The sequence below is a fragment of the Caretta caretta genome, chromosome 1, assembly GCF_965140235.1.
Source record: "Caretta caretta isolate rCarCar2 chromosome 1, rCarCar1.hap1, whole genome shotgun sequence".
NCBI lineage: Eukaryota > Metazoa > Chordata > Testudines > Cheloniidae > Caretta > Caretta caretta.
In genome coordinates, this window is record NC_134206.1 from 149,386,991 (window position 1) to 149,408,790 (window position 21,800).

The window sequence follows — 21,800 nt, forward strand, 5'->3', positions numbered from 1 at the left end:
ATATTGGAAAATTTTCAACCAGCTCTACTTCCTGGCTGTCCTACTTACTTACTATTAAACCCTGGGTGAGTCAGTAAGGGTCAGATTCTCAGTTAGTGTAAATTAGCATAGCTCCACTGGAATGGAAGTCAATAAAACTACACTGAATTACACTAGCTGAGAATCTGGCCTTTAACATTAGTCAAGTTACTGTATTCCTCAGTTTACCCCTCTGGAATATTGGCTTAATACAACATATCCAGTTCTCAGGAGTGGTGAGTCTTAACTTAAGTTTGTAAATCATATTTGAGATCCTTGCATGTAAGACATTATAGAAATGTAACATAATATTCTTATTCTTCAGAATGATATTACTTCCTTCTGTGGCATGCTTGATTTTAGTTACACCAAATAATATTTTTTCTTTAATTCATGTGCATAAACTCACAGAATTGCTAACCGTTCTGACTTGCGAGAGAGCCTCAGGATTTTAGGGAGTAACCCATGGCTCCCTCCTGCTCTTTAAAATCATTATCTCCAATCTGGAGTGTGCCTATTTCAGTTCAAAGGCAATCAGAGGCTCAGTGCTATGGCCATTGCATCCACTCTAGAACCCAGGCACAGCAAGTGAAGAGCCCCTCTTCTGACTTGTGAGGAGAGTAAGCAGGGTGTGCTCTCCTGGGAACACCACCACTCATACAAAAGAATATGGATATGCTCATTTATTTATGACCACTTTTACTCATGTGATGTAGCACTTATTCACTCTAGCAGTCCCAGTTTCTATGGGAGTAGTCGCAACAACAACAGTACTTTGCATATATGTACCATCATTCACCTCACGATATTAGAGCTCTTTAACAAATACTAAAAGTTAAGTCCTGAAACATCCCTGTGAGGTATTATTTACTCACATATTATAAATGGGGAAAATGAAACATAGGCAGACTAAGGGCTTAATTTTCAGAAGATCAAGCTCCCACAGGTCTGAATTGACTTCAGCTGAAGTGTGGGGGCTCAGGAAAGATAAAGCTTATCTCCATAGAAGATGGACCTCTGTCGGGGATGGTCCAAGATTGTGGAATGAACTCCCCAGGAATTGAGGACCATCAATACCTTCTCACCTTCTGCTCCAAGTGCAAGGCTCATTTCTTTGACTTCTCCAAGATAAATACATAGCAACAAAACAAAACAAAACCACGCTACCAAAATAAGACACTTCACTGCACGCACACCTGCCCCCAATGAGACGATGAGAGAACAAACATGTGACAGATGTTAGTCACATCCCTGACTGTGCTACTGGAAGGTGCTCAGATACTACGGAGATCAGCCTGGTATAAGAACCTATAGAACCCTCCCAAATAGAAGAGCACCTCTGAAAAATCAGGTTCTAGGTGACTTACCCAAGATCAACCCAAGGCTATATAACTGTGTTTTACTCCTGTTCAAAACTAACAGCAGTGCTTCAAAAAATCCTTCTTCAGATGTATTGATTGTTTTAACATTCATACTTCTTTTTCAAAATTGTCAATAGTAGGATAGAAAAATTATTAATCACACAAAAATAGAGAAACAGTTGGATGTCTTAAGCAAGAAGAATTGGTCATGAAAATGTATGCAAATTGAAATAATGAACTAATTTTGTTTTAATTTTAATTTTAATTTCTGATTTGCCACCCTATAAATTATAATTGAGCCAGATATTCTGGCAACCACAAATAAAATGCAACATATTAAACACAAGAAATTCACACCAATCATGACTGGTTTTTAAATGTTCTGACCTTGTAGCTCAAGGGCATAAGAACTGTGAGCACATTACCATATCATAATCTCATGGAATTAATTAGGTTAAATACTTGGTCACATATACTCTGCACTGCAATAAAATTAAAAAGGGAATATCCTGAACGTTCTGAACATTGCACAGTAGGCAGCTGATTTTTTAAAAACAAGGAAAAATATGCACAATTTAGAAATAGGAAGCTACAAAAAAAAAAAATCTCTTAACCAAGATGCTTTGCTTTGGCTTTTTTTATATCAACTGTCCATTGTTTCTGCATCCTTCCAAGCTCAATCTTTTCTTCAATTATATTAAAAACCTCTGCTAAAAGAACATTTTTATGGTTGCGAAGTCAAATGGGCAAAAGTTTAGGAAATGGCAAAATTAAAGTTGTCCATGCAAATTTAATTCACCCCCTTTGTGTGTAGAAATGATTATATGGTCTTTAATTACATAATTACATGCTATTTTTTAAACAGGATTTCCCAAACTGATGGATTTTAGGGGAATCCACACAAAGGTCCAGTTTTCCTGAAATTCCTCTCTTTCTCTTCAAAACCTCTAGCTCTTTGGCAGCGCCTGCAGGGGTCGTGCTCCTGAAGAATCCATCTACTTTAATTGCCCACAGAACCTCACCTCACTGAGTGTGGAAATGTGCGGTGGGGTTTCTCACTTTCCCCAGAGCAGGTCAGGGTCCTGGTGAGGTAGGAAAAGAAGTTAGACCAAGATGTCGAAATTTAGTAGGTGGCAGTGCAGGTACTTGTTACAGAGGGAATATGATATCCTGATAAACAGGAGTTGAAAGTGGTTTTAGAGGAAGACATCCCCTACCAAAATTTGGAAAACAGGGGGTTGGGTCTGCTAACATTTGGTACAGCAGGGAGACAATCCCCCATCCCCTTTCTCCAGCCTCCCTTAATCCTTATATGAGGAGAGGAGATGGTGGGGTTCCAGCAGTTTAGGGAGAAGAAGGGATGACAGCAGCCCTCCCAAATAGATGGAAACAATATAGAAAGAATGATGACCTGCATTGTACAACTCATTACTGGGTATTCTCAGATATGTTATCTGAATAACACTGCAGCCTAATTAAATCACATCCATTGCAATTTGTCTTTCTTCCTGCATGACAGAACCATGAGGAAGTTCCACAGGATCAGCAACGTTTTAAGCACTAAAGTTACGTGCATTTCATCAGGGGAGGGGAAGATATTACAGAAATCAATTCCCTAACACAACCACAGAGTTACAGCAGTGAGTGCTCTCAGATAGGACTGAAATTCCTTTACAAGGAGAGCTTGCTGTATGGTCCTATTCTCCACTCAGTTACACCATTTTTACTGAAATATAATTCCACTGATTTTAATAAAGTTACTGACACACCAGCAAAAAAACTGATGTAAACAAGTGGAGAACATTTTGGGGCAGACAAAGAAACATTCCTCGCAACCTCCTGCTGCAGTAGTGGTGCACAGGTGCATATTTCTCTCAATTTTAGAAGATGATTTATATTGGTTTACATTTTCAACACTGTTCTTACAAAAAAAAGGATTAGACATTTTAAGAGAAAAATCAGAAGTTAAGATTCTCTTTTATAGATCCCCAATGTTTTTTCTATTAAGGGGCTCACATGAGCTTCTTCCAGCTTGTACTGAGTGTATGGTTAACTTTGCATCCTGTCTTTTTATTGATTTATTTTATAATATCCATGACACTTTACTCTGCTTTCTGGGTTAAATCTGGAGGCCCTTACACAGCCTGAAAAATCAATGGGAATTTGCCTGAAAGCTCCCTGAGCAAGTACATCAAGATTCAACATTCTTTATTTTATGCTGCATCCTTAATGCAAGCCCTTCAGAGGACTTTACAGTGGAGAGAACAGAAGTCTAAAACACATCAGTTAAAAATCAATCAAAAGCCAGATGAAAGAGACAGGGCTTAATCTCCTTTCTTCATACCTAAGAAAAGTTATAAACTTCTGTAACGAAGGCAGACACACTTCAGGTGAAGGTGTTGAAAAAGTGTTAAATCTTAATATCCTCAGGTACTCAGTTACTGATTATAATGTCATTAGGACTGAAATAATAAAAACAACTTAGTTTACGCTTCATGAGTTTTATAGCTTTCTCTGGCCAGAGTTTTACCAACACTTCAATTAAAATTGCCTTCATTTTCTAAATAAAATGAGAGTTCACTGCTTCTTGAATGAAAGGATAATAAAAACACTTGAGAATATCTACGAAGAAAATGATTAAAGAATAACTGAAAACTTGGAAATCAAATTTAACGTTTGTCTATTTTAGCAGTTTCTACAATGTTCATCACTGTAGCATCCAGGAGTTACCAGGCAGAAGAGGCTGTGTTTTAAGATTACACACCCAAGGTTTTTTGTTTGTTTGTTTTCATACATTATGAGCCAGATTCACAGTTGGTGAAAATTATCATTGCTGCATTACCTTGGAGCTATGCCAGCCTACATCAGTGAAGAATCTGGCCTCATATATTTTGTGAATTTCTTTGTATCCTTTCTGTAAATATACTATTGCTATCTGTTGTAAACAAGTTTTCTGTTTGAAACCTAGGGCTAGATACACCACCGGCAGTTTGACAGTATAAGACAGCCTCAGGCAGCAGCAAGACTGTCTAGAGGAAAGGCCTGCAGACAGTCAGCCATGCCAAAGAAGAGAAAGGAGAAGGTAGGGAAGATAGAATTGCAAACAGCCCCCAACCATTGCTTCACTGGGGGAGGTAGAAGGCACAGACCAGCCCACCAACGTTTCAGTGCATCTTTTTGCTGTCTCTGGCAACAGTAGTTCCCTAAAGCATATATCAGAGTTCAAAGCTGCTCTCCCCTGGTGGAACCCCATGAAGGTTCCCATTCAGTGCAACTTAGTCCCTCTGCATTCATGGGAAGGAATTTAGTTTATTATCTGTTTCTACAGTGTATTCCTCATCTGACATCATACTGCTCTCTTAGACCAGATTCTAAATGTTGCTAAACACCCCACACCAACATACTGAACATCTTCAGTTCCCAGTGAAGCCAACAGGAACACAGAACACTTAGCACTCTGCTCAAATGAGCTCTTAGTGACACAACAGTCGGTTTCCCTCATGGTTATACTAGGTATGTGGTCAAAACCTTTGTTGGTTTAAATTGACAAAGCTCCACTGACTTTAATGGAGCTACACTAATTTATACCAGCAGATGATCTGGCCCATAATGTCCCACAGAGAATATTGAAAGAATAACCATCTGGAGCAGATATTTAGATTTTTTTTAATTAGGTCTGCTAAAAAATTTTCTGTTGATGTGTATGTATTGCGCAGGAAAGGTAATGAGATACAGCTCTAGAGAATTAAATCATTTGTTTATACACAGAAGACATGGCAAGGAAAGTGCCAGAGCAAGCTTCCCCACAGTTTCTGGACAAAACAATCAGCTCTATCTAGGCGGTATCACCCCTGGTGAAGAGCAGGTAGCTCAGTCTCCATACCCTTGGCCTCAGCCAAGTTTGCCAGTTGTAAACTTGGATTGTAGATACTTGCCGCTGAAACTTTACTGAGTTCTGCGCATTTATTTCAGAAGCTACCAAATGGACACTGTTGAACTGGAGTAGATTTTAATCATCCACTTAGACATGGAAGATTCCATATACCATTACCACTGAGCCACTTAGCTCCATGTTTGTTTGGGTTATTCTATATTTGTGTTTGTTTCTGTTTTGGAGAGAGAAGGAAGGCTTTTTCTTTAAAATGAAAATCTAAATCTGAAACCAATTACCAGATTGACATATTGAATGTTTAGAAAATTGCCAATAAATCTAATCCCTAATATAACACAATCTATTAAAGTGGTATTCTGGCCATATCTGAGGGTGGTGCAATTTTCTAAACTTGTACTACAGGGCCTAGATACAGCTGCTTCAGTGTATGTGGTGCCTGTTGCAATATATGCAGTAGACACGCAGAATTAACTAGGATTTTTTGTTTTATTTTTTTATTTTTTTTGCTTTTAGTGGTTTGTGTCAATAGCATTTAAATGGTCTGTGTATAAATAAATAATAGAGTTTTTTTATTACAGTGGCACTGACAGTGTTTTCATATCTGTAGATAAGTGTATGTCAGCATTTCCATTATTAACCAAGCTAGCTCAGCTGTAAAAAATTTCCTTTAGGCTAAACCATGACTCAGACCAGGTTGCATTGTTTTTTTTTTTCTTTTTAAATGCAAATTTTCAAAACAAAACAAAGCAAAACAGTTATTTCTATAAAAAATAGCAGGAGGGACAGAAACTGAGTACAATTAAATGGGCCAGCTTTAGAACAGGTGATTTGGTAGACTAACTTTAGGAGGGACTACTTGAGCAAATAATTTGGCCCTAAACTGTAATGCAAAATAGCACTATATATAGCAGGGGTTCTCAAACTGGGGGTCTGGACCCCTCAGGGGGTCTTGAAGTTATTACATGGGGGTTCAGGAGCTATCAGTCTCCACTCCAAACTCTGCTTTGCCTCCAGCATTTACAGTGGTGTTAAATATATAAAAAATGTCTTTAATTTATAAGGGGGGCTCGCACTCAGAGGCTTGCTATGTGAAAGGGGTCACCAGTACAAAACTTTGAGAACCACTGATATATAGTCATATATGAGTAAGGTCTGAGTTATACAAGTTAAAATCAGAAAGCTAATTTGTGGCTAAAATTTTTCATATCACTTTATGTAGATATGGTATGAATAAAACCAGTTTCTAGCAGGTCAGGTATCATACCAAGAGGTTAGATAATTGTCCTCCAACACCTTTCTTACCCCCTTGTTTTAAAACTACATAACCTAGGAGTAGCTGAACTGGTTTTCTGACCAATCAAAAAAATATAATTAAACAGATCAGTGGACAGAACATTGTAAAAGCAAACACAGGAGGATAATTATGTGACATTTAGCCAGTTTAGTAGTGATTATTAATATAGAAAAAAGGCTGTACTTAAATTTTGGCTAGGAAGCCAACAGTGGACGCACTTTCTATAAAGCTCCTGCGAAGGCAACGTGTTTGAAAGTGTCTCCTGCTGGAGAGTGAATTTGTGTGGGGGGGTGGAGGGTGAGAAAACCTGGATTTGTGCTGGAAATGGCCCACCTGATGATCACTTTAGATAAGCTATTACCAGCAGGACAGTGGGGTGGGAGGAGGTATTATTTCATATTCTCTGTGTATATATAAAGTCTGCTGCAGTTTCCATGGTATGCATCCGATGAAGTGAGCTGTAGCTCACGAAAGCTCATGCTCAAATAAATTGGTTAGTCTCTAAGGTGCCACAAGTACTCCTTTTCTTTTTGCGAATACAGACTAACACGGCTGTTACTCTGAAACCTAGTCATTCCACAGTTATAATTATTTATTTTTGCTGAAAGCAGCATTACCAGGCTCCATGATTTTATCATATGTTTGCCATATTTGGAGGGTTTTTTCTGAAAGCCCCAGATCCTGCCATCATGAGAATCTGAACTTTCATTAGAAAAAAAAGTATCTATCCAGTGTCTATCATTGAAAAATGTGAAATAGGCATAACTGAAACACTCAAAAGTTAGAAGGGAAATAAAAAAAATCTTTAATTTTTTATTTTTTTAAAAAATCATGATTTTATATTTAATCTCAGTGTTGGGACCTGACTTATGATTTTTGAAAGTTGGGGTGGGCAATACTATGAATGATTGTAGGAAGCTGTCACTATTCCTACTTATCTAACAAAAAGTATCTTTTTCTGGACTTACAATTTGCACTGGAAAAAATACTTAAAATATTTTTGTTTTAATGTTTTTAAATATTGACAGATTTTTTTCTATACCTCAGATTTATATTTTTACATATTTGTATCTTTCTTCAGGAGTTTAATTTACAGTAGGTACCTTTACATTTCTATTTGATGTATGGCACATAGGCTGGCATTTTTAAATATTGGATTGGCTTTAAATAAAATGACAATCCACCTGCTGCATATTACTTCAACTATCACAGATGGTAAGAAGTATTAGCTCCCTTTCTATCATATGGTATTAAGCACTTAAGGGTACTATGATGTAGGTTAAGAAATCATGTATTCAATGTATTTTTATAAACTAAATCTTCCCCAAATAGAAAACAAGTATATTCCATAAAATACATTTTTACTTATATGGCTATTTTAATGAAACATAACCAAGATCATTTCCTATTTATCAGTGCACTTATATTCCCAAGCAAATCCTACAGACATCCACTGCCTTTTTTTAAATGAACTACACTTCACTAGGACTGTTATTTAAGGGCTGTCGGAACACTAATTTGTCATGTATACATGGGACTTGTAGCCACTTAATAATCAGCACTTTTCAGTACTAATGTTGTTTGGAACTTAGAGATACCAGCAAGATCAAAATAGAGTTTATGAAATATAATTGCCATAATGTACTTAAAGCTGATAATTTTATCGGGTTTTTTTAAGACAGGGAAAAATATGAACAAGTGATGCCAGCAATTAATTTATTTATACCCTTAGCAGATTAAACTGTTGGCCTTTCAACACACATTAATAACAGGATCTTTTGGTGGCAGTCCTGTTGGGTGAGTAGTGCAAGACCATATTAGTAAACTGTTATGCATGGACAAGTTTCTGGTCAGCTTTGCAAATGGAATCAGTGAAGAATCATTTATGTGCGGCCCCCAAGGCCAGTTATCAGGTGTGGCATTTTTTCCCCATTTTCTCAGCAGAACAAGTAGCTTTTCATCTTAACCAGGGAAATGATGAGTTTCTTACTGTTAACTGGATTGAATTTATCAGAGGATTTTAAATTGCACCATTAGAGGAGAAAGCAATTTTCAACTCTAACCCCATTTAAGCCTCCCTTTAACTGCCTATGAATTTTAGATCTCAACCAACAACCTTACTTGCCTGGATTTTTAAGTTACAAATAGTTGTTTGCTACTTTTGCAATGACTGCTGAAATTAAAAGGATTAATGGGGGGGAGGAAGAAGGCTTGTCTCCTTGCTGTACCAGACATTAAGTGCCTCAACCCCATTCTCACCTTCTTGAGGAGATGCCTTCTAATCCACTTCTAGTTTATCAGGAAGCCGGACCCCCAGTATATGGAGTGCCTGCGCTGGCATCTGCCAAGTTGTGACAAAATGAAGTTTACAATTCATCCTCCCATCCTATGTCCCTCGGTTACTAACAGAAAGGTGAGAAAACCCACATTGCCCAGGTCAATCTGGCAACAAGCGGAAAATTCCTTCCAAGCCCCCCAAAAGGCAACTAGCACATTGTCAACAGGAAGGGCCAAAAATGTGGCTCTTCTCTGATCCGGATGCAGAGTTTTTCTTCCCAGAGCAGAATGGCACTTGGGGAACACGTATCTCCCCTGGTGTGCCCAGAAGACAATATACTGTGGGTATATTCACAGTAAACAAAGTAGACAGAAACATCCTGAACTAATAAGCTTGCCTTACGCAATTTGCAAAATGATTGTTTTTTCATATGCAGGAAGGATAAGTATAAATGTTAGTAGCTAAGAAAGAGGTATATAAACTGTGTGGTGTGTTACATGAATTGATATTGTGGTATCACTCTGTATCTGACCCCCCTGCATCTGGACCTGGCTAGCAAAGGCATAACCTAATAAAGCAACCTGAGTGGCAAGCAGGAGTTGAACTGAATTTTTTTGATCCCAGAGAACTGGATGAAGCATTCTGGATAAGATGAGTGGAAAGGTCTTGGAAGCAATCCCAACAGCAATGGTGAGAACAAAGGCTGGGGTGGCCTCAACAACTACTCAGTTTCTTCGCCAATAAGAATCCCAAGCAGCAGGACTCCAGTCAGTGGGGAATCTGTGTGGATAACACATCTTGAGGAAATACAGTTACTGTAAAGTAAGTAAGCATTCTTTCTTCTTTGAGTAATTACTCACACAAATTCCATGCTTAGTGACTAACAAGCAGTTGCCCTCGTACTAGGAGATAGGTGAATGGAAGCCTACTTGAACAATGACTGCAGGACCGCCCTCTCAAAAGAAGCACCTGGTGTCGAAGCAAGCACTGGGAAATAGTGAATGGTAAATGTGTGGACTGAGCTCCATGTTGCTGCTTTATATGTCTTTGAATGAGGATGCTACCCAAAAAGACCTCAAAGGTTTCTTGAGCCATAGCAGAACAAGCTCTACTATAATCCAGAGGATCTTACCCTGTTCAGTGAATGTCACAAACAGTCAAGGAGCACTCCAACATTATTTAATTCTACCTAAAATAAAATGGCAGTGCTCTCAGTTTGTCCAATGTGTAGTTTCATTTCACCTGAGCCAGAGTGTGGTTTAGGGAAGAAAACTGGGAGCTGAATTGACTGACTGATGTTGAAGTCTGAAACTACTTTGGGCAGAAACTTTGGGTGAGGCCGAAGGGTGACTCTGTCCTTGTGAAAGAACATCTATGTGGGACATATGAAGGCTTGATTCACTCCCACAGTCCTAGCTGACATAAAAGTTACCAGAATTCCATCTTCATTGACAGGTGGTAAAGGAAGCAGTTAGCCACAGGCTCAAAAGGGAGGATCCATGAACCCAGTTATTACCACATTAATGTCCCAGGAAGGAAGGGGTTCTCTTAGCAGTGGGAAAACATGTCTGAGCCTTTTCAGAAAGGTCAGCATAATGGGGTAAGACAAAATGCAGTAGCCTTACAAGCAAAAGTCACAGAGCCAGATGCTCTCTGAGCTAAGAGACAGTTCTGATTGGTTCAGGAAAAGTAAATAATCCACTGTTGCTGGAATTGGAACTGTCAGTGGTGAGCATTGATGCTGAACTGACCGGATGGAAAGCTTTGTATGTCAGGCTATGCAATGGTTTTCTGTTTTGAAGCGAGATGTTTTGAACTGCAGCAGAACAGCTTCTCTCTGAATATGTCATCCAGCCAGCATCCAAGCTGTCACGGGCAAGTGTCTGATCCAGCCATTGTTCTGATGCATCAGGTTGGACAGAAGCAGTAAGATGATCAGTCTCTGTATAAATAGATTCATTAGATCAGAATACCAGAATTGTCTGGTGTACACTGAGGCTAAGATGTTGCAACCTGTGTCTTTCCTCAGCTTCATCAAAACCCTGGATACAATAGATAGTGGTGGATTTAGAGCCAGGGGATGAAAAAGGCCTCTGAGAGAAGCTGGGTCTCACACCTTACTTCCACTTTTGGAAATCCCCATCGGCAAAAGATGTCTTGGAACATTGGAGACTTGAGGGACCATTCATGGTTCTCAGCTAAATCTCTGCTGGGTATTCTGAAGGCCAGGAAGGTGTAGGACTACTTGTGTGATGTGATGACTGATACACCACTTCCAGACATTCATGGCTTTCTGAAAGAGTGGAAAGGATCTGGATCCTTCTTACCTGATGATATAGTGCATCACTGTGATGTTGTCTATGAGTATTTAGATTGTCAAACCCTCACTGAGAAGCAGGAAAGCCTTGCACTCCAGTCAAATAGCTGAGTTCTACATTTACATGCATGAGTCTCCTGAGGAGATCATCACCCCTGAATTATATCTCAAGAAACTAGAGGTTTTTGTTGTTAATGGCACTGAAAAGGGCACTCTGCACATTCGGGCTGGCTCCATCTGTGAGGCTGGCCGGCCAGATGCCAGCTCTTGCCCAGGCTGCAGGAATTACCTAAAAACTGACAGCTTCATAGCTGGAGACCAGACCAGGTCACATGTATGTTAGTTTTGCTGAAAATAGGTATTAATTTTATAAGGAAGTATTTAGTGTTTAGACTCTATGAAATACTTGTATGTTTCTGTATGCATTAATCTCCCTTATAATATCTATATCCCACGTTATAAGGCAATAGTTAAGTGTTTGCTCTGTAACTGTAAAAGTGTTTGCTCTGAAATGGTAAGCCCCAGTCAAGAGAGAAACTTTATTAAGTGTGAAATACTCATTTGCCACAGGAGGTGTTATTTCCTGCTCTGCAAAAGAAGGCCCATAGACACCAGACAAAGCATTGTGGAACACCAGAGGACAAAAGACTGTGCTGATTGCTGCCCCCTCGCCCATGAAGAGAGATGTGCATGTGAACTCGCCCCTCTCTGTTGAACTCTGGGGAAAAGGAATAAAAATCCCTGACAAGAAGAAACTGCATCTTTTTGGCTGTTTGAACTCTGAAGGGGCAGAGACTCTAAACTGAAGACAGATCTCCTGGGGCTGCCTCATGGGTCTATCCTGAAAGATGCTTTGAATAGACAGATAACTACAACTATATCACTCTTAGGATTTAGATGGTAACTCATTTGTGTGTCTGTTTGCTTGCTATAACCTGTAAATAACTCTCTTATTCCTTTTTCCTAGTTAATAATACAGGATTGGCTACAGGCATTGTCTTTGGTGTAGGATCTAGAGTACCACTTGATCTGGGATAAGTGACTGGTCTCTTGAAACTGGAAGCAACCTGAATATGGTGTGATTTTTGGTGTAAGTGACCATTTATCACTAAGTCCAGTTTGTCTGGGTGGCAAAGTAGACTGAAGAGTCTAGGGGGAATGTCTGTGACTCCACTGTAAGACTGTTATAGTGGCCCAGGAGTACACATTTGTTACTGGTTTGGTGAAATCTAATTACAGAACACACCACTAGTTTGGAGTGTCTGGACTGTTTTTGACAGTGTACCCCAACACAGGCACTCACTCTACGTGAGCCACTCTGACAGCATGACACCATCCACCAGTTTTATGGGAATATTCCTGATGCAGGCAGGCAAAAGTAACTGCTCCTGGCTGATGCATCAGATGCATCTAAAGTTATTTGAAGAGCTGTCCAGGCCATGAACTGACCCTCCAACATGAGGGATTTTGACTACTGGTGTTGATATTTTGGGAGCTTGACCAAAAAATGAGAGTGCCTGTCCCATAACAATAAATCATATTTCAGCTCATCCACTGAAGGCACCAATCTTCCTCCTTACCCCCGCTAAGTTGGGCCTGGGATAGATGAGGTGCCTGTGAAGACTGGGGATGTTTGTTGGAGATGGTCTGGGAATTGTAGATGATGGTGATGATGTAGACTATGGATTCATACCCCAGGGCCTTTGACTAGTCAGGGGGAGTAGACATGGGTGGTTATCTGCTGGGGTGCTCCCTGTTTGCTCCACTGATTTCCTGGCACTCCTCCTTAGATTCTTAGCCAGACTCCCACTATGTTACCCACTGAGGTGAAGGGGAATGCTCAGTGGAGGAATCCCACTATGTTTCTCTGAGGAAGACAAAAAGGAATACACCTATTCAAGAGGTAGGGCAGTTCTATTGGGTGTGCTCTGTCTTGCAGTCACTACTGTGGGTGGAAGAGGGGCAAGTCTCTCAATAAGAGATCAGCCTAGTACCAGGCCCATAGCAAGCTCCCTCAGTGTCAAGAATTGCACAGGTGCTGATATAGTGAACCCCTGAGCATCAGGAGCCATTGTGTCATGGAGTGTTGAAGAGATAGATGGTGCCATAGATAAGATTCTCGGTGTGGGAGCACTCTGTGCTGAGGTGGTTGGTTTCAGAGGCAGCCTGGTCCATACTGCAAAAATAAACTGTTGGTGACAGCTTGGATCTTGATATGGAAGCACCACAATGGGCCTCTAGCTTCTTGTGTTGGTAGGCAAGAGACTTAGAGGAGATTTTCTGTTCCATAGACTGAGAAGGGGATTAGTGCTCACCCTAGTGCTGGGAGTGATGCTCCTTTCATCCCCTTTCAGAGGATGTTATCAATGTGTCAGTGGGGCTTGTTGGAAGTGCCCTGGGATCTCCAAGTGACATCTTGATTCACTGAGGCCCTGGATGCATGGGATTGACCCAGTAGCTAAGGCTGCTCAGAAGGTCTGCCAGGATATCATGAAGTTTTGAGGAGGAAGCTTTTAGTCTTATCTGCCTCACCTTTTGTGTCTTTTTGGAGAAAGACCCACATACAGAGCAGCATTCCAGAACATGTCCGTCTCCCAAACACCCATCATCCATTGGCATTGCTGTGCCAGAAGAGGGGCACCACCAGAGACAGCCATGTAGGGAAGATTGGCCAGAGTTGAGTTTGGACCTGAATAACTGGATTCAGTCAAATGCTAAATGAAGTTTAGTAGTAATCAAGAATGCTATATCAGCTTTTATTTTAGGTGAAAGGGCACAGAAGTAGGCCACACACCCGCCACAGCGTTGGCCTCCGCCTCAGTGTGCCTTTTCCCTTGTCATGCTTACTGACTGTCACAAGGAGTGAATGGAACTGTGTGAAAGGGTAATTGATGATTAATTGTTAATTATATTTAGTAAAGTGAGAATGGGCCTTATTCTGTTAGATGGAAGTCTGTTGCCAACACCTTCTCACATGGGCCTCTGACACACTCTGCTTACAAAGAGGACATCCGCTTGTGGTCACCAAAGCATTTTCCAAGAAACTGCACCACAGACTGGAATCTTCTACTATGATCTCTGATCAAGAGACTAAATTGTTGGTCTGTGTTGAGCAATAGCCAATATGCTGGAACCCCTAATTGTACAATTATAGGGGGAGGGATAGCTCAGTGGTTTGAGCATTGGCCTGCTAAACCCAGGGTTGTGAGTTCAATCCTTGAGGGGGCCATTTAGGGATCTGGGGCAAAAATTGGGGATTGGTCCAGCTTTGAGCAAGGGGTTGAACTAGATGACCTTCTGAGGTCCCATCTTACCCTGATATTCTATGATTCTATGACAAAAGTGGTTCCCCTGGGTGGAACAAGGGGACACTGAACCCTACAAAAAACTAACCATGGAGAAGGAAAAGCAGGACTCTCTCACACCAATACCACCACTTGAAGTTGTATCCTGCAGTGCTGTCCTCCCCAGATTGGCCATCCAGAGAATTAGTCAAAGATTCTGAACATCAGTGAAGCCAAGCCTTAACTATACAACTAAGCAAGAGAAGAAAGTGACCACTTCCCTGCATGTGAAATGAACTCATGTTATTTGTAACATTAGAACGTGTTCTCAACTAATACCAGACATGTGAGTAGGGTCTCTAAGATGACAACAGCATGAGAGTGCTTTTGTATAAAATTCAGAGACATCTGAATTCTCCAACATTCCATTGGAAAATGTGTGTGTTATTTTTGTACCTCACTAACCATTTTCCCAGGTAGACAGTAAAAACGCAAAGTCTACTGTCTAATTAGTAAGAGATTATATGGGGTTAAAATGTTTTATTCCAAAGCAAAGTACCTGATTGAAGAATAATTTCTGCATCTGTGTAAAAGGGTTAGAAGGATGCAAACATTGTATTGATTTGGGAAGGGGAATAAATGAAATAAAGTTTAACATAGGTTGTATGTTCAGAGAAACTTAAGGTGGAACACCAACATGGGACACTGTAAAGAAATCATTTTAAGCATTGTACTACTTCAAAACCAAGTCTTCTGATTTTAGTAGACTCTTAGCCCAATTGATTAGATTAAAAGAAAGGCATTCTTCCTTAACTTTCCTATGAAATACAGTGTTACAAGTAATTGTATTAACCTTATCAATTGATTTAATTATTCATTGTAGTAATTGGCCATCCAGATAAACAGAACCATTGATCCATTGATTTAATTTCAATTGTAAACTTGATCTGATCATTGCATTGTATTATATTTTATTAGTTTAGGGATTTAGAAGTAAAATAAATTAGTGACACATTTGCTTAGCTCCATATTTGTTTGCTTATTCTTTCAGTAAATCCATAAAAGCACACTAGATTTGCTCTTCTGTGAAAACTTCAGCATGGGAAAACTACCTGTTTGGAAGAACAGATACATTTAATAGCTCCTGTGCCTGTATTTTAATTCTTTGATTGAAATCCTATTACCACTACAGTCAGTTTAAAGTTCATGCCCAAGAGGCTAAGGTCTTTGTATTGGGGTGGCAGGAGGGAGCAGGAGAAGAGAGAAGAAACCTTATCACCAGGGCTGGTGCAACCACTAGGCGAACTAGGCGGTTGCCTAGGGCGCCAAGTGGTTGGGCTTGGCAGTGGAGCGGAGGTAAGCTGGGGCAGGGGGGCACGGGGAGGGCTGCCTGCAGCAAGTAACGGGGGAGGGTGGGCGCGCAGCGCACAGGGGAACCGCTCCCCGCCCCTGCTCACCTCTGCTCCACCTCCTCCCCTGAGCACTGCCCTGCTCTGCTTCTCTCCCTCCCAGGCTTGTGCGCCAAACAGCTATTAGCTATTATCTAAGTATCCTTTGTTATTTGGCTGTTCAAATAACAAACAAATGTGTGCATGCACCCCACCCCCCCAATGGAACAACTTAAGATTCAGTCAAATCAGTGATAAGCAGGGCCGGCAAGGAGGTTTCATGCCCTAGGCGAAACTTCCACCTTGTGCCACCCCCCAGCCCCGCGCCCTGCGGCAGCTCCCGCTCCCCACCCTGAGGCGCACCCCCCCTCCCCCGCAGCAGCTCCCCGCCGCCCCCTCCCTCCACCCGGGGAGCCATGTGCAGCAGCTCCCCGCCCCAGCTCACCTCTGCTCCGCCTCCTCCCCAAGCATGCCGCCACTTCTCCCATCTCCCAGGCTTCCGGCACCAATCAGCTAACTACAGACTTGCACTAGCCAAATTGCTCAAAGCAAGGGACACAGACAGTGCAAGATTACATCTCACAACCATGTGTAGTAAGAAAGAATTGAGTTGTGGCTGAGGCAGCTTTGCCCCTATGCGTTTGGCTATGGCTATTTTGTGCACATGGGCATGTGTACACCAGTAGCGGAGTCTGTGTGGACAATCACTCAGAGAAGAACCCCATGTTCCAATCACCACAGACCCAATTTGAATAATGCAAAGATTCACCTTTGTTTGGTACCACTAACCATATTTTTATTTGCCATCAGAGCTCACTCCAGCAAGGTACTCAGCACCTTGTCCCAGTCCAGCAAAACACATATGCACGTGCTTAACTTTAAGCATCTGAATAATCCCACTTAAATTAAGCATATGGTTAAGTGCTTTGCTGGATCAGGGCCAAAGTGTGAAGCAGTTGGCAGGATCAAGCCGTAAATGAACAAATAACTGTCTTCACTAAAAGAAAAGGAATACTAGTGGCACCTTATAGACTAACCAATTAATTTGTGCATAAGCTTTCATGAGCTACAGCTCACTTCATCCTATTCTTATGTCCACTATAATACTTGATAATAATACTTAGTATTTATGTAGTGCTTTTAAATTACACATTTCAAAGTACTGGAAAAAAAAGCCACAAGTGAGTTATGGAAGTCTTCCCAAAACAGTGATGATTCAACCTGTACACTATATCAAACAATCTTGCATTCTGTGTATGCCACTTATAGCCAACATCTCTCTGCAGGCCCAGCCTACCTCGAAAAAACCGAATCAATCAACCAATCAACCAAAAAAAAAAAAGAGAGAGAGAGAGAGAGAATTTATAAAAACTTTCTCAGGACTATATCTTCAATCCTTCTGCCTGTAAAGCCAAAGGCCTCAGTTACCTTAAATCCTTCTGCAGAGGACTCAAGAGACAGCCATAAAATATCTATATATAACATTGTCAAAACTTTAAATTCCAATACATTAGCACTTTACGGATGGAATATTATGAAAAATAATCCAAATACAATTTTTAAAAATTCTCAAAAAATATTTCTTCTTCATCATCTTCACTCCAACGGTGCTCCATTATTTTTACATATATATAAAGACACACAGATGTATGTACAATTTGGACATATTCCTGGAGGTAAACAGGGGTTCTCAAACTTCATTGCACTGCGACCTTCTCTGACAACAAAAATAACTACATGACCTCAGGAGCGAGGGACTGAGCCCACCCGAGTCCCAACACCCCAGGCGGGGGGCCAAAGCCCAAGGGCTTCAGCTCCAGGTAAGGGGCCTGTAACCTGAGCCCTGCCTCTCAGGGCTGACATTCCTCAGGCTTCAGCTTTGGCCCCAGGCAGTGGGGCTCGGGCTTTGGCCCTGGTTCCCAGCAAGTCCAACACCAGCCCTGGCAACCCCATTAAAATAGTTCTGACCCACAGTTTGAGAACTGCTGCTGTAGAACTCTACGACAAACTGTATTTAGCAGGTTTCAGAGTAACAGCCGTCTTAGTCTGTATTCGCAAAAAGAAAAGGAGTACTTGTGGCACCTTAGAGACTAACCAATTTATTTGAGCATAAGCTTTCGTGAGCTACAGCTCACTTCATTAGCACTATCCCTTTGAGTATTTCACCTGTACACTACCCACTAACCTGTCACCACCAACGCTACCTCTAACATTCCAAACCTTAGAGCAATTTAAGAAAAGAAGGAAAGAAGAAAAAAAGACTTAAGAAATCTTTCCATTGCTTCCATAAAGCCAAGATCCTTAAGATCAATGGGGCTATTCACATGCATAAAATTACTCGTGTAAGTATTTGCAGGATCTGGGCCCAAATGCTTAATTTTCCCCAACATTACAATAGCCTGATACATAGTATGGACAGTATTGATTTGTAGTCAGGTGACAGATTTTCAAGTCCAATAACTCACAACACTCAAGGCTAGGAATCAGAGCAATATGCAGTACTAGTGAAACGGGGAAGATTCCTAGCTTTTCAATTAAGTATGTAGCACTGGTTTCTAGCCTTGGAAGTTAATATATCAGAAATTAATATTTGGATAGTATGATTACTAGAAAAGCTATTTAGATAAGTTTTTGAGTTTTAAAGAATTTTATTATTTTTCTTTTCCTCCTCCAAGGCCTGGACAGTTGGAGCCAGGCATACTGACTTTACAATTTCAGGAATATGAAGGATCAAGTTGTTTTACAGAAACATTGTAATTTCAGGATGACTTCCATAACTTGCTGATGGCTTTAGACCTAGTAATGTGGCTGTCCCAAACTCATGCTGATGAAACCTTTATACCACATTCCATATATCTATCTGTAAATATGTGGTTATACATCTATATAGATATATATACACATGAACACAGGGCAAATATAATTACCCTAAATAAGATTTTAGTCTCATATTGGGTGTAGGATTGTTATGCTTGTCAAATGATAAAACCATAGGATCTTTAATGACAAGTCATCAGGACCATAGCTCTAGGTCTCATTTGAAAGATGGAATTTCCTACATCGTAGTGCTGTCATTCTATTGGTTAAGTATAAGTGAGAAGTGATTGGCTCAAAGGTTTTTCTATTCCCTCCTAGATCCAGCATCTAATAATCCCACAGTAGTCTGAGAATAAAGTATAAATACAATGTTATTCTACTAAACAGAAAACGACATTTTCAACTTTGATTTTCAAACTACTTTAGAGCTTTAGATTTAGTTGTCATACTGAAGTAAAGGACCTGACTAAAGAAGAAATCACTATTTATGCCTGTTACGCCCACCCCCTGAAGCTAGAGAAGGTTGTTATTCTTTGATGGGTAAGGTCTCTAGGTAAAGTTAACAGTGATATTTTGGACATACTAATTTTGTTTACTGTTCACAAACAATTCTTTATTTGTATAACCTTGTGTTGTATAAATAAAACACAGTAATCATCCAATAATTACGTTTGGCTGAGCCAATTTAAAAGTGAAGGGGAATTTGTAACAGCAGACCAAAGTTAAGATGTTATTACACTTATTTTTAAAACTATATAGTACTGCTGTTATTGAATGTCAATGTACAGAATAATGCAGCGAGATCTAGTTGCAGGGTACAGGCAGTCCTTGACTTTATGACATTTGATTTACAACGAACAGCACTTATGACATTCCTGAATTGATACCCTGATTCGACTTACGACAATTGGTTTAGACTTTACAACGCTCAGTCCCGCAATTCAGTGGATTGCGGTTCTGAGTTACAATGTTTCGACTTATGACGCAATTTTCAGGAACCAATTGTGCCGTAAGTCCGAGGACTGACTGTATATGATCTTCCCTGCTTGGTATTTATCCAAGGAGACCCAGAAGGGAAGTATTCTATGCAATCAGAAGTGATGACATTAAGCAGAAACTAAGATGATGAGAGAGAACACATAAGTGTATTTCTGCTTCATATGTTTCTCCCTTATTTTCAATTAAGCACTTGGAGAAAAGATGGTGCTGTAAAGCCAATGACTATGAGGCAAAAAGGGAATGGAGACCAATGGCATTGTGCCTAAAATAAGGTCAAAGGCCTCCTGTAGTGCTGAGGGAGTGTATGCATGAGCAGCCCCTCACCTAGCACCTACTTTATTAGTACGCAGTGTGCATTTCCCCTGAGCCAGGGCAACTATGCTAGCTGGTGTGCAGGATGGGTAGGGGATGGCACTGACTTCACCTTCTTTGGGGAATCCAGCACTGCTAACCACACTTATCTTTTTCTGGTCTTGCCTATCAGAACCTTGGTGTTGTATCTAGCTAGGTGCAGCAGCCACCCACTGTGTGTCTGTAGGTTTGTTCCTAGGTGGTTCCTGTAGCTTTGAGTCCAGGAACTACTACTCCCAGGATGCAGTGGGAGTAGCAGGGAAAAAGAAAGGAGGAAGAGGAGTAGGAAAGGAGGAATGTGAGCTCTGTGAAAGGGTGAAGAGAATTCACCTTACCTTTGCTGTTATCAAGCTACCTGAGTCTTCCTCAAAGGGGTTCAGGGACAAAACTTGGGCTAAGCTTACAGATACAAAGAAGGAAATTCTCTTTGGTCCTCTTGTTTGCTGTACCTCCACATCCATTTCTTCAAGTTTCCTGTGTTTTCCCCCTTCTACTGGGCATGGTTTCTTAGTGCCCATAATTCCTGAAGTTCAGTTTTGCTCAAATCTAACACCCTTGGATTGCTATGGTTTATGAACCGTAACCATGGTTAATAAAAATGGTTTGTGACCACCCCCCTCTGCTGCTAACAGCCTAGAGATGAGAAATATCATTGTGGATACAAATAAGGGCAGGGACATCTCTTACTAGCACAATTATGTGGATTTTTATATTTTCTAGTGAGATTGGGTTTGATAAGGAGATCAATCTAAGTTAACTAGAAAAGAGTCAAGACGATAAGGATAGAAATACTTTTATATATTTAAATTGGGTATAAAAATAAATAAAACAGGAGTGTATTAAACAGAGAGAAGTTTTCAACATGTATGGCCTGCTCTCTCTCCCTCTCTGATATGCACAGCATAGTCAGTATTTTGGCTATTATTGGGCTGAGTCAAGGATCCCAGGAACAATCTCATCTTTCGCATTTTGCCAGCATAACCCCATATGCAGCTAACTTCCGTAAACCAAGCTGCTTAGTAATTATACTAAAACTTGAAGGAAAATTACTATGCCATTTTTATATGTTTCTCAGGCATAATGAGCTTTTCTCTTTCTTCTTTGATCATCAGGACAAATAATAGAGTTTGAGGAAAAAATAAATCAAATCTTCAGCTTCAACTGTTCATAATATGAAAAATCAATATTAGTACAGTTTCCTTCTGAACTCAAGCCACTCTCATTACACCTACATGCTAATTCAATAGTTTGCAAATAGAGCAGTCAGCAGAGAGTATATAATGGACCTTGACACCATTTTAAGGAAATATTTGAAGTTTTGAGAGCTGAGTCAACATTTTTGTCATTTTAAAAGTCATTACCTTTGCTTTTATTAGCACAGTATTGGAAATGAGCAGATATGGCTTTTTTGTCTTAAGAATGACTTTTGAATATGATTCAAGTGAACTCAGAATAATTTGAATGGTTCCTACACATTTAAAATGTTCTATTTTTTCCTACATATTTTGACAGAATCACTAGACTTCATCTCGAGTCAAATTTATGTTGATTATTGAGTGGATGTGTACAGGGGAAATAAGGAGGCTGGATGCATCAACTGCTACTCTAAACTGTAGCGTCCCCAAAACCCCAGAGGTCAGGCTAGTAGTTCTCAACCTATTTACCATTGTGGGCCGCATATATGCAGTTCTCTATGTGTTATGTGGGCCACATCCACAAAATATATATACTACTTGTATGGCCCTGAGAATGTCACATGGGCCTCAGCTGTGTGCTGATTGGGTCACAAGAGGCTCACAGA

The 21,800-nt window shown here is 40.4% G+C and overlaps 1 protein-coding gene across 11 annotated transcripts in view; it reads right to left on the bottom strand.

Moving 5' to 3' along the window:
* The window catches only part of DMD (dystrophin), a 2,122,534-nt gene that overhangs the window by 832,973 nt on the left and 1,267,761 nt on the right, over positions 1 to 21,800 (bottom strand). The window lies entirely within an intron of this gene.